This window comes from Danio rerio, chromosome 4 (assembly GCF_052040795.2).
Source record: "Danio rerio strain M-AB ecotype USA chromosome 4, GRCz13ab, whole genome shotgun sequence".
Lineage (NCBI taxonomy): Eukaryota > Metazoa > Chordata > Actinopteri > Cypriniformes > Danionidae > Danio > Danio rerio.
This window is the reverse complement of record NC_141024.2, coordinates 22,947,992-22,975,103: the sequence shown is the minus strand read 5'-3', so window position 1 is coordinate 22,975,103 and position 27,112 is coordinate 22,947,992. Positions and strand designations below refer to the sequence as shown.

The window sequence follows — 27,112 nt, the reverse complement described above, 5'->3', positions numbered from 1 at the left end:
AAGTTATGCTTGTTACACTGTCCTATCCAGATGTAACTAGGTTTTCATTGTATATCCAAACCATGTGTTCACATATCTGCACTAATCAGATTTGACTAAAATTGCAGATTAATAAAATTGCAGCATTTCTTTTATTGTTTGTTTCACTTAAAACAAATGGCAAGTCATCTATGTGGTTTGACTGCTATGTGAGCATTTGCATTTGCGCTTACAGTTTGTGTGTGTGTTTGAGAGAGAAAGATGGAGAAGGCTATATATATATATATATATATATATATATATATATATATATATATATATATATATATATATATATATATATATATATATATATATATATAGCCTAGTTCAAAAAGGTTTTAGATGCGTATTACAATAACATCACATAACGTGGATCACACATAGAATGAGAGGTGGGTAAAACTCAACAACTCAAGGCTTTGCACACTGGACAAGCACATTTTATTTTTTGAGGCCTATAATGTTTTTGAATGTAAAACTGTGCAGATGGGGCTCTATAGTGAACATGCAATGCCAATGTAGCTGTAGCTCAAACTTTTCATTCTTTGAAGAAAGAGGTTTCCATCTTGAGCTCCACTGCAGGACTCAACAATGAAATCAAAACTGAAATCAAAATTTACAATGTTTATCTTTCTAGCTCACATTGTTTTTCTTAAAATTAAATAATAATCTGTAAAATTAATAAATTAATTATGGTAATATTCACTCAAATTCTGACCACTTGATTCTGTTTCTGGAGTGGCTGTCTATCTATTAATGTCTACCTGAGGACTTTCATAGCAACTGTATATCAATATCTGTAACATGTTAAGATTGGGATAACTTAGGGATCATTTTAGATAGTAATTAAAATGTTGGTGAACACGCAGACTATATCTATAAGAAGGCAACACAGAGACTCTTTCTTTTAAGTAAATTGAATACTTTTAATGTTAGTAAGGGTATTCTGAGGAAGGTTTATACCAGTCTGGTTGAAAGTATTATCTTCTATAATATTTCTTGATGGTACAGAAATCTTGGAGATAGAAGCAAGTGTGACCTTGGAAAGATTGTTACCACGGCTAGTAAAATCATAATGGACCCCCTCTACTTAATATTATGTTTCAGTTGGAAATACGTAACATAACTGGAATGAAAGTCTGAGCAATCTTTGGTTTAAGCGGACTTTAAACACTTGTGCCACTGGCCTTGATCCACTCTCACAGCTGTTGGCCTTGCTCAAACTCATCAAGCCTACCAAGCCAACCAATCGCATTTCTTGCATTCTGTGTCAACTTGCACAACGACAAATGAAAGTAGTGAGAAATTTGTTTAGAAACTGAATATGATTTTCACGTCACTATGGGACATAACTGGAGGGAAGGTTTCAAAGTTATTGCTTTCAAACCAACCACACTCACGCACGCACATTACGTTGGAAATGCTTATAAATAATAGAAAACATCAGCATTTTCTCTCATTTCACTTCCTCTCCAGAGCCTGCAGCACTGCACCACACACGTATACTAATGAAGAGGAGGTCTTCAGCGAAACCTTTCAATGTTATCGAAAAGACACACACTGCTGAGCTCTGATAATGAGCTGTCCTTATCTCACCCATCTTGTGAAAGACAAGTTGTTGTTTTTATCCCATTTTCTCTTATTTTTATGTAATAAATGCCACAGAATAGGTTATGGAAAGTCAACCTTGTGGTTCTGTACTTTGGCTGGGTTCTTTCTAATAGATTAGACTGCGGTTGCATTGTGAGGGCTTTGATTTTGCTGGCAGCGAGCACTCATGCTGCATCTGGGTCAGTGAGAGTGCTCTGAATGCAGATGCTGAGAGTGTCACATCCGAGATGTGTTTGTAGATAGAGGCTATAAATAAACACAGTTAAAAAGGGAGAATTCTGCATGTTGGAGTGTGTGTTTCCTTGAGGAAAGATTCATTTGTAATACCCCTCTTCCCCCCTTTAGTCTTTCCTCTTCTCTGTATATCTATTTTTTATGCTATCTTGTAATCTCAGCCAACGATTTATGGATGAACCCCCTTGCAGGGGGATTAGGAGCTGTCCAGAACATGGGGTGCTAAAAATATACAGCCTGCCACTTGACTAATGGAGCTGTCCCTTTCAGAAGTGGTCCTGAACTTGTGTTCACCCAGAAATTGTCATTATCTCATAATTTTCTCACCTTCATCTCCTTCCAAACCCATATAACTTCTGTACACTCTTAAAAAGGGGGATTTTGCAGTGATGCCACTGAAGTAGCACTTTGGGTTCCCTAAAGAACTTTTCATTGAGCAGTTCTCAAACCACTTTTTATTAAGGAACAAAATATACTTTAAATTGGTCAAAGAATGGAATGAAACGCTATTTTTCGAACGAAGTCCAAACAAAAAGTTTGTTTTCAGTTTGTTTCGGCAAATCAAAACAACTCACCAAAGCAAACTTTTTGGGGGAGTTTGTTTTGGCTCCTGAACACCTTTTAAACCAGGGGTCTGTTCTTCGTAGCTCGCTTAAATGATCTAAGATGATTTGGCAGATCCTGGATCTTTTAATCTTGATAACTGATCACTGGCTAATTTGGTTCTTTTAAAGAAGTTCGTGAATCAGATTAAAATGTCTGGATGAACTGATCTGAGATCGCTGCGTGTGTTGTGAAGGACTGATCTATCGATCCTCGAAATCATGATCTGCAATGCAACGATTGGCTGACGACACAGCAGCGTAATGACATCCTCTGATTAATATTCAATTATCCATGTGAGCTAAATTACATAAAATTAGTTGTAAACCGTTTGTTAAATATGATACGCAATAAATTTACAGCTTGTTGTGGGCTGCAGGCTTGGCCCTTTTATGTGTTGAGCAATTTATTTAGTTTTACAGTTAGAGTGGATTTTCCTTATTATAGTAGTATTATTGTAGCAGTTTTTTTAATCGGTGTAAAGAATAACTGGATGTTTACAAAAGCATTTTGCGTCTGCAACTTTTATGAAGCATCAAATCACCGTCATATTAACTGTCATAACACGTTTATGACTGCATAAATGTATTATTGCTTTTAAAAAAGTCACATATTGGGCATTTCTATTAGCAGACACAAATTGTACTAAAATGATCTAAAAAGTTTATATATATATATATATATATATATATATATATATATATATATATATATATATATATATATATAAAATTTGGTACATACTTTCTGTAATATCTTTGCTTGAACTCACCCGATCCAATCCTGTTTATAGGAATTGAACCTGCTCCCAACCAGGTTTGAGCAACCAGAACTGCTGCTATGACAACAAGTCTCGGATCAGTTTTGAAGAACAAAATGATCCTGGATCGTGTCAAATCATCAATAACCAAATCCAGCTAACCGAGTAATCCATGTACGAAGAACGGACCCCAGGTCTCACCAACCCTTTTCCTGCACAGTTCAGCTCCAACCCTGGTCAAACACACCTGAACCAATTAAATACAACTTGAAGCAACATTTGATAATCACAAACAGGTGTGTTTGGTCAGGTTTGCAACTGAAATCTTCAGGAAGGTAGCTCTCCAGGAACAAGGGTGGTGACTGTTATAAACATTGGCCTGTATTGATTGGTCCGTAAAGATTACAAGGTCGATAAGCATGTTATGGGACTTTTCTTGTCGTGATTCATATCTCATATCCACAGAGCGATTTAAAGACTCGAAGGAGTCACACACCGGACAAGAAGCCAATGTTTTTTTAATGATGCATTTTTTAAAGTTCTAAATATGGTTTTCTATGAGTGTACAGAAACTGGCACTAATCAGTGTCTGTGCACGGCATACAGAAAACAAAAGTAAAGTATGGCACTTCTTGTCTGGTGTGCGACAGGTTGGAGAATGATGTTTGAAGATACTGAAACAAGGGCTGGGCGATCAAAATCTGTGTCGACATTTATTGACTGAACACCATTGTCACCATAACAAAAAATTTGGAATGAAGTTTCAGTATGAAGCGCCATAGTTTTATTAAAATGTGTCTGCTGAGCGTGCACCTTGGAAGCAATGCCAATAACCTTAGGGTGTAAGTTTGTCATTTCCAATGGAGGCGTGCGACTTGCATGATGTGCACATGGTGTGCAAGCGACATGCACGTGACCCAAGCTCATTTTCCAGGTACACATAGTTAAAAAAAAAACATCTGCAATTTTCAGAAAGCTGCACCGCGATTCTTGTAAGTAGAACTAACCAATCTGCTTCACACTTTTGTATGGAATATACACATTTAAGTAGTAATAGAAGACTAATTACCACAGACAAACACAGATTATCTTAACACTGCAGTGTTTTTTACTTTTCTCCATAAACTTGCATCGGAAATGCAGCAATGGTTTGCCTGCTTGTCATCCCTGAGAAAACTGTTGATGGTCGCCTAGTTATGAGACACAAGACGCCATAGAAAATGGTGAAGGAATCTAAACTTATGTTTAGTTTATTATAAAGAGATGGGATATTATGTTTAAATATTTTTGTTTTTGACTGTTAAAACTATTTGCTTTTAGTAATGTTAGTAAATTAAAATGAAGTGGTAAAATAACTAAATATTCTAATGTTTCTAAATGGATTGTTAAAAGTTTTGGTTACACTTTATAATAACTACACACTATAAATCATTTATTAAGCATTAGCATCTAGTGAATTCATCATCTGTTAAGCATTAACTCTACATTAATAAGCGTTAGTAAGCAGTCAATAACTGCAGCTACAAATGATCTATTCTTGACTTACAAACATATTTAAAATGTGTTTAATAATCGTACTTTGTTATTGATTTATTTTTCATTACTAAATGAAGTATTGCATTATTTACAAACCATTTGTATTTAAGAGTAGTTGAGGTTTTTAGGATCATTCAGAATGAGTTAGTAAATGATTAATAAACTATTGAAATCAACATTTATATGTCTTATTATTCAGGCATATATTAATGGTTAATGGCTAAGTATGTTAATAAATGCTTTATTAACTCAACTTCATCTAGTTTTGTGACCTAATCTAAAGTGAGGACTATTTATGCTTTATAAATCCCTTATAAATGACAAATAAAGGCTCAGTTAAATTCTAAACAAAACGAATGACATTATTCATTCCTATTCATTTATTTGTCCTTCATAATGTCCAATTCATTCATTTCAAATAAAAAATAAATCTTTGCAACCTAATCTAAAATAAAATCACTGTAGAGTTTAAACATTGCATCTTATTATATTGTTAAATTACTATATTGTTGTTGTTGTTGTTGTTTTATCCAGTTGGATGTTGTATTTTGACACTCCGGTTATTCAGCAATGTTTAAACTTTATCAAAATTTTACGTTTTAGAAAAGATTGCAAAGATGTTTTGTTCATTTGATTCTGAGCCTTTAATTGTCATTTATAAGGGATTTATAAAGCATGAATTGTCCTCACTTTAGATTAGGTCACAAAACTGCATGAAGTTGAGTTAATAAAGCATTTATTAACATATTAGTTAACTATTAATATATGCATGATTAATAAGATATATAAATGTTGATTTCAATAGCTTATTAATCATTTACTCATTCTGAATCATCCTAAAACCCTCAACTACAAATGGTTTGTAAATAATGCGATACTTAATTTAGTAATGAAAAATAAATCATTAATTAAGTATGAAAATACAATTATTTAACCCATTATACAGGTGCTTATAAGTCAAGAATACAGCATTTGTAGCTGCAGTTATAAACTGCTTACTAACGCTTATTAAAGTAGAGTTAATGCTTAACAGATAATGAATTCACTATTTGCTAATGCTTAATAAATGATTTATAGTGTGTAGCTATTATTAAGTGTTACCAAAACTTGTACTAAAATTATCGATACCGAATGATATAAACATGATTTATTTATTTATTTATTTATTTATTTATTTATTTATTTATTTATTTATTTATTTTTTGTAATGACAGCCAGTCCTAACTGAAGCTGGTCTTCTTTCACAGTTACCATTGCTGTTGTGGTTTTGTGGTACACCCGAGCAGTGTGACAAATTTACAAGCCCACCTAGTGCAGTGTGGCAGTTAAGGTGTTCGAAAACAGTATACTGTCAGAGTTTTCTAACTTTTTTTGCCCTCAAACGCAGAACAAAAATACCTTTGTTTGAAGATTAGTGGGGTCTTAAGTGTGAACTTTTTTTCATCTAAAGAAGCATCTTCAACTGTGATGAGTGTTTTTGTGCATGGGTATGGTCCCATGAAACGATAGATGGCAACCTTACTTTTTAATAGTGTAGAACACTAAAGGAGATTTTTTTTTTTCCACAATCATTTATGCTGCTCCTTTACATTTACATTTAGTCATTTAGCAGACGCTTTTATCCAAAGCGACTTTCAATGCAGTGGGTTCATAAAGTGACCAAAAATACTCCCAATAAAAACCATGAGCATACTGTAAAAGTAGACTTCATAAAACATCAACCTGTCAGCTTATTTTTTATAGTGTGTTCTGCAATATTGCTTTTAGTTGACAGATTTGTTTTGGCTGATTCCAAAATAATAAAGCATTGTCTTTCAGCATCGCTACATCAGTATAGGAAAGAACTCAACTAAGCAAATCAAATAAACAAAAAATCTGAAATAAAAGTAAAAGTGATGAAAGTAAGTACAGTTGAAACTAAGTAGAAGAAAACTACTTAAAAAGGACAGTTTTGAAAGCTGCAGTTTCAGTTTTTATAGTTTCAGTTTTCCTTTGTGACTGAGCATTACAGGCTGCTGAATGCAATATACCTGCCTGGAGGTTATTGTCTGTATTCTTTGTGTATGATTAAATGATACACAGATTGAGTTTACATCCACAGGTGCTGTAGATAATAAAAATGAATGTACACTTGCACAGATTAGCTCTAATGCCACTGAATCTGCTATTAAAAAACAAAAATATGCTAACATAAATGACATTTGAAAGCTACGGCAGAAATAGCAGGTGGATAATAGCATTTATTTATGTTAATCTTAGAATAAATTACTTAGATGACTTGGAATAAAGTGCACACCTCATATTGTAGACTTTTATGTTGGCTGAAATATGTGCTTCTCCTTTGCATAGAAGAAAGAAAAGTTTTTGTAAAAACATTACAGGTTTATTTAATGCCAGATTTGCCTTTTATGTGAACTCTCCCTTCAAGTATACAGCCCTGCATTTGTTAGCAGTGGAGGATAGAAATAGGGTCTCCCTCGTTCATCTTCCATTAACTTTACTTGACTTGGCAATTGTTTGCAAATGTCTTAGCATTCCAGCCAATAGAAAAAGAAAAAAGCATGAGGAATGATAAGATGGATGGAGAGAGAAGACGGATGGAGAGAGGAGAAGATAATGCAAGGTTGAAAGACTCCCTGTCTCCCCTGTCCTTGCTAAGCTGCTGTTGTTTGCTGCTTAATGTATTGTCAAGGCAGGAATAGAGTAGAGCCTAAGGGTTTTGTGTTTCATTCTGAGAATGCTGGCTTGATGTTTTTCCCTGCAGTGAAGGATAAATGATATATAAGTTAAAAATATAAGAGAGAAAACAACCTCAGTTTGTCTATGGTAAATCAAAAAAAAACCTTCACTTCTCCGATGAGCAATATGAAAATGTGAAAGCACTGAAACTGATACACACAGAAACATAGTATAAAGTTTACATATCACCAATGACCTTTGCAAATATTCATATACCAAACCACAATATAAAACGCTACTCATTAATTTCTGTCCATTTTTTTTTTAGCTTGGCGCTGAATGTATCTTGTCACAGTTGATGAAAATACAAATCAGTGGGAGTGCTGCAAAATCAATGCCTCACTGTTATGGACATTGTGGGAGATTTGTAGATGCTCCCTTGGGCGACAGGAAGGGTACGTAGTAAAAATGATTGAAGAAATAATTTACAGGCCTGTGTCTCTCTAGGACAGTTGGTTTGTTGCAGAGAAAGCTTGTATCAGAGCTCTTAGGCATCTCTATGAAATATGAAATCATCAATACAGGCTAAATTACTCCACAGGGCTTTTCACACTTGAAATTGTTTACCCTGGCTCATCTTAAACCCTAGATCATAGACCTCAAACTCAATTCCTGGTAGGCCGCAGCTCTGCACAACCCTAATCAGACACAGCTGATCCAACTAATCAAGGTGTTCAAGACTACTAGAAACTAGATCAGCTGTGCTTGATTAGGGTTGGAGCAAAACTGCAGAGCTGCGGCCCTCCAGGAATTGAGTTTGAGACCTATGCCCTAGCCTAGATAAATACAAAGACAGGTTATCTATAATCAGATTCCTCTGTCTATCTGTCTGGTCAGTCTGCCATCCTTTCATCCGGTCATTCTATCTTGTATCCATCCATCTGTCCATTAAATTTTGTCTGTCTGTATGTCTGTCATAACTTCTCTGCCCGTCTTTCATATCAATTATTCTATTCATTCATCTCATCATGTATGAGTCTGTATAAATGCAAGCTGTGCTTTCTCGCATAACTGACGCAAGACAAAATTGGGTTCAGCCTGCTTCAGAAAACATCTGTCTGTGACTGTGTGAATTAAAGCCTGGACTCCAGATGATGTGCTCTGACAGTGGCATATGTTTCATATCACTGGCTTGCATTTCTGACCTCAGACAGCAGCTCACACTGAGGATTATTTCAAAAGTAGGTTTCACAAAGGGAGTTTCGGGTCCACAGTATATAAACACAAATAGACCTAATACTGTAGAGAAAAGAAATTCGGAAAATAGAATAGTTGCCAACTGCATAATGCAGCATGTACTCTGTATTCCATCTCATATTTAAAACAATATGTGAAACAGCACAGATTATGTAACTTTTAAATGGCCACATTATTGCCGCATGACGTCCTTTACCAAACTCATATTAAATATTAAAGTCAGAGCGTGGGCGTAATTAAAAACATTTCTATTTTGTGTAAAACATCTAGCCTTTTTGGATTTTAGGGATTTCAGATCAAAAACAATTAGTTAAGATTTAGAAAACCCTTTTTTAACAGATGTATATGCACTACTTTATAATAGGACTGCTTAAAAACAAAGGAGATGAGTTCTCATTCACACTCTGAACTTGGAGAGAGTGGTGTTGTGATGGAGAGGCTCTCTGGATTGTCAGTCTTGTGAGGTGTTTGATAAGTGATGGCTGTGTTATTGACTGCAGTGCTCCTCAACTCATGTAGTAGAACTGACATGCAATGCTCTTTCATCCCACCTGCTGTCTGTCCCTTCGGCTATTTTGGGAAAGCCATACTATTCTTTCTTTTTCTGCATTATAAAGTATGTATGCTGTGCACAGTATGCTTATTTTCTGCACGCATGAAATTCCCAGATGTCTCGCTGCATTTGCCAAAATCTGCAATAGAGAACCACAACACAATATGCCTGAAGGTAGACATTAATATTATTCTGCCTTTTTAAGATACTTTGTTTCAGGAAACTCTATAACAGCATAGTATGTAACATTTAGAGTTAGGACATTGCTGTAAAAAGCTCAGTAAAGAAATGCTCATATTTATCAAGATAAAAACACTCTAATTGAAAATTACTATTTACAAAATATCGGGTAAGCTATGCATTTTATCCTTTCTAGAATATTGAAAGCGGTTTATTTGGTTTTGCTTTTCCAAGGCATTTAAACTGCATTAAATTAGTTAAAAATGCAACAAAATGTAGTCATAATACAGCAACACCATGAATTAGAACGTTTATCATTGTATACAGTGCTTACAGTTTCAAAATATTTCCCCTTTTCAATATTCAGTAAGCAGTAGACACTAATACCCCCTTCTCTCTTTCCCTACGTTATGCATCACTGCCGTTTATGTATTTCATCACGGGGCAATCAGCCCATATGTCCAAAAAATACTGTGCATAATGCTTAACATCTTGAAAATATGCTGTTTTAACCTCTTTAACATGTTCACACATAACCTCATTACCCTAACGCAGAAGACTACATATCCCATAATTCTTTGGAGGCGGTGGAACAGTAAAGGTGATTGGTAACAGGTGGTCCAATTAATTACTGGCAAACGCAAGCACGGTCGCCAAGAAACTAATCTAAACGAGCTTGCCAAAATGCAGAGAGACACCAGCACTGCAAGCTCTACAGGACACGCATCACGCCCTTAATAGACAGTAAGAAAAACCAAACAGATTAAGAGAAAAATCCTCTTTTATCGCTCTGATGCACTTATTTCAACCACACAAGCTGGATTGGCATAGCAAGCCTATTTGGATGGCGACCAGCATGCGCGTGCATGTTTGTGTTAGGTAGAAAGCAATACTATGTGATAGAAGTTTCCTCTTCCCAGCTGGAAACCAATAAGTTTTGAATGGTCACCCCCAGGACAGGAGTTTATTTAGCCCTGCCAAGCACTCATTGAAGTGTCCGTGTGATGCTTGGTGTGACCTGCCAAACGCAGCGCTCCTCTTCCCTTGCTTGACAGACACTGGAGCTTTGCTTGCTTCTCTGCGTTTGTGTTGTATTAGCGCAGCTCATCTATATTCAGAGATAATCTCTCTCTCTCAGGTTTCCCGGACTGTGTGACAGCACTCGGAGGGAAGGAGCGTTTCTTTGAATATTCCACAGATGTCCTCTTTTCTTTCTCCGCGTGAGCTGAGCGTTTGAAGTTGGCTGATGGGATTGTTTTAATATTCCTCAGATGTGGCGCTGAGCCTGAGAGCGCTTTATCCTTGGTGCACTTGTGCTGAGATCAGTGTGTGCTGACTGTGGCTTGCAGATTACATGCTGGAGTGGGAATACAGGAACACCCCATGTGTATATATGTATATGAATAAGTATATAATATAATATAATATAATATAATATAATATAATATAATATAATATAATATAATATAATATAATATAATATAATATAATATAATATAAGTGTGTGTGTGTGCCTACTGGAATGACTAATAGAAATGACAAAAGAAAATGCTGTCACTAGATATAGTTAGGGCAGCATTGTGGCTCAGTGGTCACCTTACAACATCAAGATCACTGGTGCGAGCTTTGGCTGGGCCAGGAGGCCTTTCTGTTTGCATGTTCTCCTGGTGTTTGTGTGGGTTTCCACTCGGGGTGCTACAGTTCCCCACCATAATCCAAAGACAAGCTGTATAGGTGAAACTAAATTAGCCTTAGTGAATGAATGTGTTTCCCAGTACTGGGTTGTGGCTGGAAGGGCATTTGCTGTATCAAACATATGACTGTCAGTTCATTCTGCTGTGGCGACCTCTGATAAATCAGGGACTGAGCCAGATTGTCAGATTGTTTTGAATGGTTGCTTGAATGTTGTGAGTGGTTTCCAGGGTACATCTGCTAAGGTGTATGGTAATACATTGGAATTCTTCAAAATTGTTTCTTGCTCAACAAAAGAATGAAACAAGTTTGGAACCATTTGAGGGTGAGAAATGGATCACTTCCACTGATAGGTATGGTATAGAACATTACAGTACGTATTTATAGTTGTTTCACTTTCAAAGGTAACAAAATAGCAAATCGTACCACTTTTTTGTCATGCCTTTCCAATGGTAACTAGTACAACAGTTCGCTACAAAAAGAGTGAAATTAGACTCACTGCTGAACTTTATTGGTTTAAAGAGAATTATCACCAGCATGTGCAACAAGACAAGAAAATTACAATTCAGGAAGCAACATTTTTAAATATTGAACCAAAACAACACTGTAATAATACAATGACAGCATGGAGAAATGAGCCAAGCTAAAATAAAGCCTGTTTTCCTCTTGTGACAAACTGCCACATGTCAAGAATTAAGAACATGAACTTCTGCATGTCATCCATTGTTGTTTACGAGGCCATTCACATTTAGCATCTGAAACCTGTAAAAAGCATGACTTGTGACGCTTCCTTTCTGTATTTGTGCACACTTGCCACAAGTCTATGTTTAATATAATGAACTTGAAAGTGCAAAAAGACATGATATGTGATCAGCCCCTATGGCTTACCTCTGCAAATGAAAATAACATCAGTTGCAACTATCTGCCGTACACCACACCTAACAAATCAGGGTAAAGTACTGTTGGCAGTGAAAATGTAAGCCTGATCCAGGTGAACGTCATTTAAGAGTGCAATGTAAATCTGACTTTCACACAGTATATCCACAGAATGCTGTCATACTTTGGGTCTAAAACTTTGCTTAAAGATGCTGCGTTTAGGTATTAACATGATGTGCTTCCTGCAGGAAAGAAACCAGTACTTTGGTTCAGTCATTACATCACGCCACCCCCAGATGTGTGCCTGCTTAATAAGACTAATGTGCACTTCCTCTAATACTATCGCAAAAACGATAAATGGAACAGCACCGCAGCTCTTATTACGACTACAACACGATGTTATTCTTGCTCTAATTGGTGTTTTAGCTCCAGGAAACCTGATTAGTATCAGAAACCACCTGCTGAGTGGTCGACTGAAGTAATCCGGAAGGGGCATGGCTGTCTTGCCCCCTCGGAGTGTCTGCCTTCACATGTACGAAACCCCCAGTTGTCCGCTTGGCACGTGTTCGTATCCGACCGAGACTAATTGTGCAACACTGCATCTGCACGTAGACGCTTGGCAGAACAGGGGAGGGCAGAGAAGTGTGGGGTTTCCATGACAACTGCCAGAGAGGTGCTTTTGAAATGCCAGGCTGCAAATGAACTAAGGTTGGCGTGTTAGAGGAGGTCAGTTGTCAGTGTGTGTGTGTGCCATTGAATCGAGTTGTAAAATGAGCCTATTTTCCCCTAAAAAGCAGAGCATTGCTTTAAAACACACGATTTATGCTTGCAATGTGAATCTAAACTGCTTCATCATTTCCCTTGTACAGAAAAGTTCCATTTTCATCCGTTTTCCAAGTCTTATTTGCCCTTCACTCGTCTTGTTCCGATGATCACTTCTCTCCCACTCAAGCTGTTCTTTTTGCAGTTGTTAGATCCCTGGTCTTTGCATGATCGCTTCTTTCTGTTCTCATTGCCCTCTTGAAGTCTGTTTTCTGTGTGTTCATTTTCTCCTGCAGATACTCGCGGCTGAGAAAACTCACTAAATCTCTCTTGAGCTCTGTATATCTCTGCCTCTGCCATGCTGGGCTGAGTGATAACCGAGGGGAGAGTTTGCTAAGAATGAATTGCAGCCGCTGATAGTTAGCATTGTTTGTTTGCATGTACTGTCTGCGTTGTTTCAGCATCCCATTCTCTATAGGAATTATGCAAATCTGCCAATGGACAAATGAGCTCGCTATTTCTGTGCTTTTCATATCGCTGGATTGTGGAGGATGCAGCATTTCTGCCTACTTAACTAGGGTTGAACATCATCACTCAACCACTTTTTTGGCTCATTAAAATGTTCACGCTTGAGTACGCCATATTTATGCCTGGATTTATGCCCAGTTATAATGCTCGTCTCCATCATCTAATCATCATTTGATGAATTGCTGCTGCCATGATCACTAGAAAATGTACACAGTTATCTCTTTTTAATGAAATTCTCCATGTCGGCCAGTGAATTTATTATGCTGATATTCTCCATTATAACAGCGTTTATTATTAATGGCTTCTATATGTCAGCTACAGGTTTTGAATCCAAAGGTTTTTAATGTATTCACAAAAAAATAATAATTAATGAAAAAAAGAAAACTAAATATATATGTATGTTTATCAGAGCAAGGACATTTTCACAGTAAGTCTGATAATATTTTTTCTTCTGGAGAAAGTCTTATTTATTAAAAAAAAAATTCAGATAGAATAAAAGCAGTTTTTAATTTGAAAAAAATATTTTAAGGTCAAAATTATTAGCCCTTTAAGCTATATTTTTTTCAGTAGTCTACAGAACAAACCATCAATAAGCCTAATTACCCTAACCTGCCAAGTAAACCTAATAAGCATTTAAATGTCACTTTAAGCTTTATAGAAATGTCTTAACTATCTAGTAAAATATTATATGCTGTCATCATGGCAAGGATAAAAAAAATCTTCAAATTAAATTATTATAAATGAGTTATTAAAACTATTATGTTTACAAATGTGTTGAAAAAATCTTCTCTCCGTTAAACAGAAATTGGAGAAATAATTAAATAAGGGCGATGTTTACATGTTTTGCTTTTTTCCCCACAAGATAACCTAATTCTAAATTGATTGAGATGATTGTGTAAGGAAGTGCATAAAATAGAGAGAAATAAAGTAGAGCAATTAAGAGAAATTACGGAGTCGAACAGTATACAGGTACAGAAATAAAATAATCAAATGTACAATAAAGCTGTATATTCTTTATTGTGCAATTAATTAAATACGATTCATCTTTGGTAAAGCTACAAATGTAATAATGCCTTGTGGCCAAATGCTTTAAACTCGCTTAAAATGTTTACACAAGCCTCAAAAACAACTGAGAGGATTACAAAATTGTCATGTGTTCTGAAATGTTGTACCTGGTCAACTGTAATTTTGACTTCACATTGCACATCCTGCAATGTGACTATTGCGTATTCACACATTGCAATATCAATGCTAAAATAATATATTGTGCAGTCCTATTGAAAAGTGTAAAAAAAAAAAAAAACTTTTATTTAACGTTTCTGTTATTTTACGGACATTATTTTCGATACATTATTTTATCAACAATATGTTGTTTCAGACTACTAATATGTCAATAAGTCACTATGTTAAACTGCATTGTTAAATTTTTAACATCAAAATTTGACAGCAACAATAAAGGGTTCATAATGCAATTCATAACCATAAATAAACGGAAAAACCCTGTGATTCATAAAATATGTATCCTGTTAATTACCAGGTTTTTTTTTTTTTTGGTTTTTTTACAGTGTAAGCGTGTTTAAATATGCTGTTTGAAACCATTAGGATTTTTAATAGACCTATTTTTATGAGATATCAGAGCACTTATTCAAGAGGATTGCTTGTTCAATGAATGTTCTTTGTGGGTATACAATACTTTTTTTAGGATGCATTAAATTCATCAATTGAAGTTTCAAATAAGTAAGCCCTATGTTGAGAAATTTCTGTTCATCTTGGATTCCTGCAAAAAGAGGTATCATTGTTTACCTAAAAGTACTAAGTTGTTAAATGATTAAACATTATTATTAGTTGACCACCATAAATATTAACATATAGAAAAATATAGACAATACATTTTGGTGTACAGTATTTGAACAAAACTCTTTTATTAAACTGTTATATTTATATAAAAATAAGAGTTTGATAAGAAATGAGTCACCAAACATCAGTAGGAATAGAACCAAAGCAAGATAATACATTTCAATACAAATGAGGCATTGCAATATAATTTTTTAATTTTTTTAAAAACAACAAAATGTCCACAAAGTTGTATTTTTTTTTCTGTTTATCTTGATATTTCATTTTATGCGGACTGATTTTAACAGTATAGTAACTAAACTTAAACCTTAAAAAAATTGTAACTTTTATTTAGACAACAAACCTAGGTAGATCCACTTGTAAGATAAACAAAGAAACTCTCATATAATATCTACTAAAAGACATATTAATTTACAAACTGTATTGCAAATAAATCATAAAAACATTTGTATATTAGTCAATATTACTGAAATTATTATAAAAAAATAATTTGCTGATGTCTGCGTGTACAAACTACTCATCTGCTACATTTTGTTATTACAACTCTGGCAGACATTGTTAATTTGCATGTGTTTATTCATCTTTTTATTTTAGATTTTATATATAGCATACAAGAAGTATCATATACACAATAGTGCAGATAGAGCAGTTTATTTGTTAGAATTTTAAACTATAATAATAATAATGATAATAACGATGATGATGATAATAACAATAATAATATTAAATAATAATATTAATAATTAGTATTATTAATATTGTCGTTTTTATTGTTGTTGTTGTTGTTATTATTATATTATTGTTATTATTAGTACTTTTATTATTATTATCAGTAGCAGTATATTTAAAATATTTCCTTGAGATTTTTAAAAAACATTATTTTTGTGTTCTTATTCAAGTATGAAGATGAGCATGCAGCAAATAATGACTTGTTTTCTAAACATCAAAAGTAAATCATGTAAAATGTAAAACATCTAGGCTGAAATCCACCATGCACCTAATTATACACATTATCTTCTATAATCTATGAGGCTTTAAATTATTCATTCCAAGCTTCAATTTTAATTAGGTTAAGCCCTTAAGCGACGCAGGCATGTTTTGTCAAGGTTTATATTCTGTGAAAAGTTGGTCTATTAAAATATTTGGTCAGGAAAGGGCAGCACACAAATCACTAATAACTGATAACTGCTTGCAATTTAAGTCGACTTAAAAATATATATATATATATTTTCAGCCTTCAATTCAGCAAATACACTAAAATGTTATGTAGGGGTACTGCGGTTTAAACGGCTGATGCACATATACACAATACAGTGATTTTGTGTATTTGAGGGATGAAAGTAAAAAGTGCTTATAGTATTGTGTTCAGAACAAGAAGTGCTGATTTTGTTTCCACTGAAGCTCTCCCCAGATAACTATACACAGGGGGACATTACCTTCCAAAACTGGCCCCAAATACATGCACAGATACGCAGTTTTTACTGGCTGCTGATGCTCATTCACTAATAAAACAATTCTGTTTTCTCGTCGTCCTTCTATAAATTGTAAAATTTCAACAAAAATGCATCTTGTTACTTAATAAACCTGATCATAACATTTCTTTGAGCCCAAGGGTCACATTAATTAACAGCTTGAGTCAATGCAGACCCTCTATTGGTGTTAAAAGTCTACTGTATTTATAAATGACACAGTGAAACATCACTGCTAAAAGTGTGAATATTTTTTGCTATTGACTGTATTGTATATACATTTTTAGGAGTTTCACTTTGATACAGATTATATTAGAGGAAAGTATTTAAACAAATTATGCAGCATGATTTATGAAGGTGTTTCGTAGTTAGTTTACTAGAATTTGCATTATTATTTAATGAAATGTATATAAGTTGGTGCTGTGACCAAATTTCTTCAAATGACAAGTACCAAAGAAGGTCAGCATTCAATAATTTAATAATTGAATCACATGAGAAAAGAAAAAAAAAATTAAGCAGCTAGAATTACTGAATCCTTACACTGACGAAGGCTCATGGTTGAAATGTTTTTTACTTTTCTCCTGTGATTCATTTAATAAAGAACTAGCACTTGTCACTATTATTTTAAAATCTTAAAACCCTTTATGTCTTTGTGGTCAGCAGATTACATTTACCTGATTATCAAAGTGTTTGCAACCTAATTTCTGCTGCTTTTATGCTTTAGTAATTGTACAATTTTCTGTAGGTGCTTTGTTCTGTATTGTTTAATTTGCTAATTTTGAGTACACTGCTCAAAAAACTTTACCTTCCTATTTGCAGTTTTGTTGTTTTTTTTATGGAATAATCTGCACTTTTACGGGATTTTTATAGAATAATCTGAGTTTACAAGCGATAATTGGCCATTTAGTCTGGCTACAATCGTAATCATCTCATGGATTTACACTAAAGGGAAACAGATTGCCAGTAATAACATAAACCTACACAGACCTATTTTTACAAGATGTAATATAACTAGCAGATGTCTATATAGTCTGTTTCAGCTCAGTATACCCCACAGATCATTTATTATACCATGCTGTATAGGCCCATTTTTCTTTTTTCTTGTGTTTCTCTTTAAATGCAAATGAGCTGTTGCTCATGTCTGCTTTTCCAAAAGAGGGTGGAATCTTTACAGCCTGTGTCTCAGACACTCTCAAGATGGACAGGCCTTCGTCATCATGAAGGTTAATTATCTGCTTACATGTTACTTTGACTCTTAATATAAAGCCAAAAATAATATCAAGTAACATTTAATATTGCATGATGTAAATGCTTATAAAATGAGAATTTCATGAGTTGCCTCAATTTTATTAAAAACTTTTTTTTACTCATGTAACAACATGTAAACATTATTTTTTTTGTGTGTGTGAAACAATTACTTTATTCTCAAAACTTAATGTGCTCATTCTCATTTTAGTAAAACTTTTTATTGAAACTCAGGGCTAGGTGTTTGTTGAAACAACTTTCTACTTGAAATTAATTTTTTTTTTACATTTTACTTAATTTTGAATGAGTTTATTCTAGCATTATAATGTATTTAATCTAAAGATGGTTTTATTTTCTGTTATTGCTCAATGGACCCTTTTTACATTTCCCGTATTCTTACCAGTGGATGTCGTCATACTTGGGTGAAATTAGAGCGCAGTCAACAAAGCAGTACAACAATTTTTTATAAAAAATAAAATAAAAACTCAACGATACTGTTGTCAAGACTTTCAGAAATAGGAAAAAAAATTGTGTGAGACTGATAATAGCAGCCAGAAGAGAGAACAATGTGTCAATTTTACAGTCCCAAATAGATGCTCCGTTAGAAACACCTCACATAAGTTATAATTATTTTTTTGATGCTAAGATTATGTAACACATATTTAAATACTTCTAAATGTGCCTACATTATATATTTTTTTATCAAAATATTAAAAACTTTTAAAGATTTTAGTGGTCTTGTAAAAAAGTTAATAAAATAATGTGTGTACCAGAAGTCATTGCTGACTGCAGTTGTCCATCTTCCAAAATGCATCTTGCCTGATCTCTTGCTAATACCAGGTAGAAACCGATCATTTGGAAACATACAATGCACTTTCCCAAACATTTAGTCTACTTAAACACCATCCCATTCCTACAAGAAATACATTTTTTTTTTAAATCTTGACTTTCAGTTGATTTCAACTTCAGTGCTCTTAATGCACTTTACAAATCTTTCGACGGATCTCTGCCAAAATCAGGTACCTGGGCATTCACGGTGTCATTTCCAAAGCTGTCTAGCCTCGTCTGCTTGATTTAATGTGCTAACCGTAGAGGTCAGTTTATCCTTCTCCTCTGAGCCACAGCAGCTCTTCAGCCTCCAGCAGGTGAGAGATTTCTCTGCTACATAGAGTTTCAGAATTGTAATTTATTCTGACAGAGCTCTGATACGCCTGCTAATGGCCTCTGGTCTGGCTCACACAAACCCAATCCATTATTTTGTACTGACTGACAAGGACACTGAGAAGAAGGACACTGTGTGTGGGTTTGGGAAAAAAAGGTTTAAGGTCTCTACTGTTGGTCAACAGCTTTGTTATCTCATGGCTTAAAGTGTTGCATTCTGCATTGTTACCATAAGGGGCGCTATATTGAGCATTTGCATAAATTGTCTAATACTTTAGTTTTAACTTCTTGGTCAGCTACTGTGATGGTAGAGTAACAGTCTGAACAGAATCTTACTAGGCTAAGAAATTAAAGTCAGATAAAATGTATGATTTAAGTTACCTTTCATTGATTCATATCCATTACATCTGATTGGACTTTATTGCTCATCAGCTACTGAGATTTAGTGTTAGTAGAGTGACATTTTACACCCAAGCATGTGTCAATAATGTGATGCTCATATTGTTGATCGAACACTAAAAAAATACGCTATTCATACATATAAAAAAACTGTCCAGAACAAACATGTTTCCCATCACACAAAAATGTTGAAATTAAATTAAAATGTTATTAAAGGGCCATGAAACCCCCTTGTTTCACCAGGGTTTTTCACACCTCTACTTTGGAAAAAGTCAGGAAGTGGGCGTGTCCAGCTCTGTTTAAGGGGGACTGTCGGAGGAGCAAAAGAGAGATGGTCTGGAAAAAATTTGCATAAAAATGCGAGTGTCGGTTTGGGCATGAGCTGATTTTCAGAGGCAAAACCCACACACACACACACACACACACACACACACACACACACACATAGGGGAAAAAGACAGTGACTGTGTTTACATGGACACCAGCAATCGAATTATTTGACAAATTACTAAATGGTGGACTTTAACTGCAGTTTGTATATTTGTTATTTTGTAGTTTTCATGCAATGTTTGTTACCGCACGACGAATAAGAGAAAAAAAAACCTTTCCCGGAAACCTAGATGCACTGGGCAGGTAGCGTCAGAAAGCCGTGTGTGTTATTCCTGTCACAAAATGCGGTGAAAATCCTACACGACGATAAATTTGATTGTGGTGCTAACATGTTTACACTCTTTGTAATAGTTCGATACGAACTAACTTTGCTATCTGATTAAACAAAGACCACTGCTCGCTCACTTACCAAATCTGTAGAGACAGGACTATCAACACCAACTAGAGCTGCGTCTTTATTAAGAGGAGACGAGCAGCAAATCCGGATCTCACCATTTCCAGATGAGAAAAGCTCTCGGGTAAACAATGCTCCTTGCGCATAGTTTCTCGACTATTGTTGTCGAGCGTCGTGTGCACTGTAATCCACATGTGAGTCCAGCTGCGCTCTCATAAAGAGAAAATGAAAACAAAACCTTCACTGTATCTCAGTACCTTCACTCATTGTTTTGGCAACACAACGTGTCATCTCTCTGCTGTCTGAACAGTCTTTGAAGCTAGCATGCATATTAATGAACTTGCACCATAGAAAGATTGGTTTGAACCAAGTCTTACTCATGCATTAATGCAGCACATTCAGAGACGTAGAGATCTGGCTTGAACTAATGCACGTTTTTTCCTGCACTGCCACGCGATTCGTCACGCGTGGCCATGCAAGCTCCTGCAGTGTTTTTTTTTTTTTTTTTTTTTTAAACATTGGTGCGCTGCAAACAATGGCCACCAGGTTGTGGCCACGCGAGATCACTTTGTTTCATGCGCGTTAGTTCATGCCAGATCTATAATTAGGCACACCCAGGTACAGACGTACAGTTATAAACTAGCAGTTTGTTTATTTTGCTAGTGCACATTGTTAATGTTTTAAAGGTATGGTTATTAAAGTAATATTAACTACACCCCTTTTGTCATTAGTTTGATATGAGGGAATTATGTGAAAAAAGAAAGCCTCGGCCTGTACTTAATTATCTACTTCAGTTAGAAGTACATCAAAAAACTGAATCACAAATTCTCAGAAGCTTCCAGTTCAAACAGACTTTAAATAGACAAGGTGATAGGAAACGGTATATGTGTAATCAGCACAGGGGTGTGTGGGAAATGAAGTCTGAGAGAATGGCAAGGGAAGCAGGATGATATAGCGGAGTACATTCTAGCTGGTAGTCATATACATATTGTACATATCGAAAGTGAACAAGCTCAAAATATTTTTTACCTTTTGTTGCTTTTTGTGATCAGACTAACGTAATTGGAGACTAAAAATATACTTGTGTCATAATAAAATGTCTTGTAAGCTGTAGGTTTTGAGAAATGCGACAGGGAGAAGGCAGAGAGGACACACAAGGGCAGACAGACACTTTGATCATGGCTGTGACTTCAGAAGCACGTTTTATCTACGAGGGGGTGGACGGATGGTGAGGCCGAGGTTCAACAGATCAAACAAGCTAGAAATGGCCATCACTGACACACACATGCTATCAAAGGCTCTGCGAGAAACGAGCAAAGCATGAAAGTGTCTGAAGGTCTGTGATTCTCTCGGGTTGTTGCTGAATAGTCACAGTCTCCCACCGGACATGCTGCCACTGCAACAAAAGCTGTGGCTCAGATTGACTTTCAAGTGCTAACATGTAGGTAAATATAGTGCAAGTTGACAGACATTGAGTTTCTCCTCTGTCTCCTCTTAGGGTATTTTATGAGTTATCGCCATGTCCTTGGGTGTGATTCTCTGCATTACATCTGCATTACAAATAAAATAAAGTACAAAGATGGCTGCCATGTCGGAGGGCTGTTCCAAAACGTTGTGAAGGTAATGGACAATTTTTATCCATCATTCTTCATACTTGTTTAATTTGGGACACAAATGATGCAATTTGTGCATTCTAACATTTACATTAAATGCATCCAATGTGGCACTGACATGATAAAAGCTATCTTTCTATTTTTAAAAGGATTTTTTTGTCTCAGTCCATTTTTAGCAATTAATTCTTCACTAGAAAAGTTATTAATTTTATTGTATTCAGCTGTTGTTTTTTCATTAGGTAAAGTTTAAGTGAATTACAATTTTGTTAATAGTGAGCTGTATATATATATATATATATATATATATATATATATATATATATATATATATATATATATATATATATATAAAACAGTGAAGGTCACCTCAGGTCAGAATAATAACAGAGAAAATGAGTGCCTTGGCTAGCAGCAGTGAGGAGATTGTAAATAAAAAGAATGTAAGGATGTTGCCAGAGTGGGTTTTTGCTTTCTTTTCTTATGCATCCCAGCCACCAGTACCCCATCTGAAAGAGTTTTTAGCACAGGGGGTATGTAGTCATTCAGCTTCACAATTTGTAATGTTGCAGTATGTATTTGAATAATGATGGTTGGTTCCTTTACTTGAAAGCTCAGATTTGGATATCATAATTTGTTTTGTTGACAGAGTTAGAGGTTTACTGCATCATTGACATCATAAAGTTTGCTTTGATTGTTCAGCATTTGCACTATACCATACACTTTATAACACTTTATATATCAAGTTTAAGAGTCTCTTTAACACTTATGTTTATTTTATTATCGAGATCTGATATTTTATTTAAATATTTTTGTTTTTGGCAAAACTATTTCCCTTATTGAATTAAAATACAGTGGTTTAAAAACATCCTAATAAACCTAAACGGATTGTAAAAAAAATAAAAATTAATGATACCGAGTGATAGGAAACATGCCCTAATAGCCAAATTACATTATTCTGTCGAATGCACACTCCCTTTCCATGTGGTTATTTGAGTGTATGGTTAAAAAAAAAAAACTAGCACACGGCATCATCTGGAAAAAAACAAAAAAAAAACTTTTCAAAGATTCAAGAGCAGGGGTGTCAAACACAATTCCTGGAGGGCCGCAGCCTTGCAGAGTTTAGTTCCAGCCTAGCTTTAACACACCTAGCCCTGAAGCACTCAATTAGTCTGATCAGGTATGTTTAATTAGGGTTGGAACTAAACTGTGCAGAGCTGTGGCCCTTCAGAAACTGAGTTTGACATGTGTTCAAGAGAGAAAAGTGATGCATTTTTAAAAATGTTACAATTGATGCAGAATCGATTTCTCGCCACATTTTCATTTGATTGTTGTACTTTTCAAAGGTTTTTAAGCCCCCCAAAATTCTGCAGTATAAATGCACAGTTTTCCATTTTTTGTTGAAAACAGTTTTGCATAAATATCCCCTGAAGCAGTTCATATGATATGCCTCTGGTTGCGTACAGTAATGTGTCGGATAAAAAAGCAAATAAGTCATCATCTCTTCTAAGGAATAATTAATGTTCACAAATGTTACCGGACAAGGTATGAAGGCACTTTAGCAAGCTTTGCTGCACAAATGCACCAGGCTGTAATCTTTGGTTGCTATGCACATGTTCTCTGAGGTGTTTTTCAAAAGAAAACAATGCTTTGAGAAGAAACAGGGCAGTCAGAGATCATTCTGTTCTTGTATTTGTTCTCTCCTGCAGGTGCACAGATGTGTTTCTGGGTTTGCGTATATTAAGTGCTGTCAGTCACCTTCACCTTTTCACACATTCATTCATTAGAGACTCTGTTTCTGCTCCCAGTTGTAATTAAAAACGTCATACATGATTAAACCAAGCTAAAGGTTAGGCAGGAAAGAGATGCAGATAATAAAGTAAATGTTGCTTTGGTGCTCTGGAATGCAGAATGCAAGAAAGCTCAAATCCATTTCATCCTAACATAACTGTGATAACTCTGGACAATGACACATTCATAATGCTTCACTTTTAGTGATTTACTCGCATAAATTGCATCCATGACATGACAGATTAAAGCAGGGATGCCCAAATTTTTCTTATGATTGGCCAAAAACCCTTGACTGAGGCTATTGGGCCAAAGGTAAATATAGTTGCCATGGGTAATTTCCTAGATTATTTAATAATGTTTAAAAAAAGACTAGAAAACCTTTCTTTATTTTAACTGATACAGTTTATACATTTAATAATGGACGTATTACAAAAACAAAAGAATCTCATTTATAACTGTCACACAACCAGCGATCGCTTTCCAGAGATCGCTGGTTCTCACACGAACTCAAAACTACATTTCCGCATTTCCCAGGACTACATTTTCATACATGCACTGCTCCCAAACACGCACGCCTGTTCATTCATCTATCCTGATTGCAATCACCAGCTGAACCTTGTCACAGACTGATATCACTCCATTCATAAGCCACTCATTCACGCTTCCAGTTTGCCGAGTCTTGTTTGCATCTTTGTGACATTACAACGCGTTTCCCTGTCTTGTTTCTCCGTGTCTCAATCCTAGCCTTGTATCCTTGTTATCCTGTTTAGCCGCCTGCCTTTCGACCTTTTGCCTGTTTAACGTTTATGATTCTGGACTGCCTTAATATACCCGTTTGGACCTGATGACCACTGCTTGCCTGACATTGAATAAACCTGCATATTGGATCTTACCTTCTGTTGTGAGTGTCACTCCCCCCAGCCGTGGTGACAATAACAGAATGACAACAGTTTTTGTCTTGATTTTCTTGCTGATGTTTTCTGCATAGTCCTCTATCCGAGCGACTGTATTCACTTATTAAAAAATCTGATTCATTTACAACATTTAAATGAATTATTTAAGTTCAGTTAGATTTTTTTTTTTGAAGCTCAGCAATAAAACAAACAAAAAAGGTTACGTACAAAATGACAATCTCTTAAAGGCATTCGCCCTCACCCTCTCCATCATGCATACTTGTCTCAGATGGGATGGTGGGCCAAATCAAAGGTTACAATGGGCCAATTTTGGGCAACTCTGGCTTAAAGGAACATTTACTTTTTAACATAGTAGGCTAATTTTATAACTCTCCCAACAGTTTTACCAAATCTCCAGGTCTGGCGGGAGTACATTTCGCTAATCTGATTAAATGATTTATTTACCATAAATCATTTAATCAGATTAGACTATTAGCAACTCACTCAAAAACAACCCAAGAGTATCAAAAATGTATATATTTACAGCTTGATTCATCTGTAATTACATCATGTACTAAGACTGGTGGAAACTTAAAAGTTGCTATTTCTATTGAACATTTCTGCAATGCCATGTCTGTAGCAGATGCAATGATAGTCTCTGTGGCTGAGCATGTGCAAAGACAGCATGAAAAACATGAATCAAAGTTACTTAAATAAATTAAACATGTCTTATGCTGCAAAAGTCATGTTAGATGATTTCTCTGATTCCATTTGAAACTGAACTTCGTGGAGGAATGAATGCAGACTGCTTAATAAGGGTGAGATATAATGCAATAATCATATTTAAAAATAATAATTTTATCTTGATTCATGTTTTTCATAATCGTTGGAGGCCGAAATTCAATTTAGATTACTTCTACAGCCCCTGTATACGGTTTGTTTTCACTCAACACCAAGTGTTAAGTATCTAGAATCAAGCTAAGTATCAAGCTTTAAACTGATGTTTGCAAAGCAAATTTGGCCATTGCTTGTTTGGACTTGATGTTTTTTTATTATTAATAATGGTAGGATAGGGTATTTTTAAAAGTAGAAATCCATTTTCTCAATTCAAATTGCAGGATAGGTCAAGTGTTACAATAGAAACTTGTAGTCTTACACACTTTTAAAGATTAATAATTAGTTTCCTGTCATGTTGCTGCACACTTTATCCTAGGTCATTATGCTCTGAATCTACGAAAACAAAATTCAGCCTTAACACAAACTCAGTCTAGCAACACAGCAGTTAAATGGATAGTTCACCCCCAAAAATGAAAACCTGCTCTTAATTTACTCACTCTCAAACTAAACAGACCTTTTATTCCCGGTTGCTTTGCGCATGTCCTGTCTTGTTGATGATATTATGATTATATGCATTACTACGGAGACATGTTAATATGCAGCTGTCAATCAATTCTGTGGGCAGCGGGATCACACTCCTACATCAAGTTGTGGTTGGTCTCAAAACCGCTTCAATTGGTCCACTGTTTTTATGTTGTTAACTGAAGGACTGGGTATGTTTATATCACCCCAATATGACATTATATACATTATACCTACACAAATGTCTGTCCAAACACCTTGAAAATTTTTCACTATAGGTGCCCTTCAACTATTATGCATTAAAAAAGGGTAATATTTTAGTTTTGGGGGTCTCCAACAACATTCTGATATGCATGCAAGGTAAAAAAACACTTGCATTGTCTTAAAATATGTATTTATTTTTACCTAAGTATCCCAGCAATTCCCGTGTGATTTGTTCAGTGATTCATTTGTTTCCAAACCCCTCCTTTGCGTTATGCTAATCTATGCTGATTGGTCCGATAACCCAGTCTGTTGCAATTGGTCAACTGCGTTCAGCGTGCGCGAGAGAGAAATGCCCATGGCTTATCAACGTTATTGAAGTGTTGAGTGTATGTGTGGGCCCATTGCAGGAGTATATTAAAGCAATGCAGTTCAACACCAGCATATTGCTCTATTCTTAACCATAAGTAAAAACAAAGACTCACATTCAGGGCTCTATTTTGACGATTCATGCGCCTAGTGCAAAGTGCTGGGCACAGACTCATTAAGGGCTTGTCAGAATCCACTTTTGCTAATATAAGGACGGAAAAATCCGCTTTGCGCCATGGCGCATGATCTAAAAGGGTTGAGCTTATTTTCTTAATGAGTTATAGGTGTGTTTTAAAAATAAACCAATCAGAGTCTCCTCTCCCATTCCCTTTAAGAGTCAGTTGCGTCGTGTTATTTACATGACGGACTTTGTAAGTGGAAAACTAAGCATTTTACTAGCAAGAAAACAGAGCATCTGCAGCACGAGAATGAGAGATCTCCTCATTATCTACTTTCACTTTCGCTCTCATGGACACGAATAAACTGAAAAAGCCCCCGAGATGAATAAGGCATGAAAGTATGGTTTTTATATTTGTGTTGGCTAGAAAATAATATGTTTTGTAATATTTTATCCTTTATATTTATATCCTATATATATCCTTATTATATCCTACATATATCCTTAATATTTCAATTATTTTTCATATGTCAAAACGACTCTTGCGCCAAGCTGAAACTAGCAAAC

General features: G+C 35.3%; 2 protein-coding genes across 15 annotated transcripts in view; one reads left to right on the top strand and one right to left on the bottom strand.

Moving 5' to 3' along the window:
* Window positions 1-27,112, top strand: part of orc5 (origin recognition complex, subunit 5) — a 70,457-nt gene that overhangs the window by 12,635 nt on the left and 30,710 nt on the right. For 2 of the 14 annotated variants that reach the window (XM_087246405.1, XM_087246404.1), the window contains one exon: window positions 7,773-7,899. The exons of the other annotated variants lie outside the window; for them this stretch is intronic. The gene's annotated coding sequence lies outside the window, so the exon portion shown is untranslated. The remainder of the gene's footprint in view (window positions 1-7,772; window positions 7,900-27,112) is intronic. 14 annotated transcript variants of the gene reach the window in all.
* lhfpl3 (LHFPL tetraspan subfamily member 3) overlaps window positions 1-27,112 on the bottom strand; it is a 54,141-nt gene that overhangs the window by 8,505 nt on the left and 18,524 nt on the right. The gene's annotated exons all lie outside the window — the stretch shown is intronic.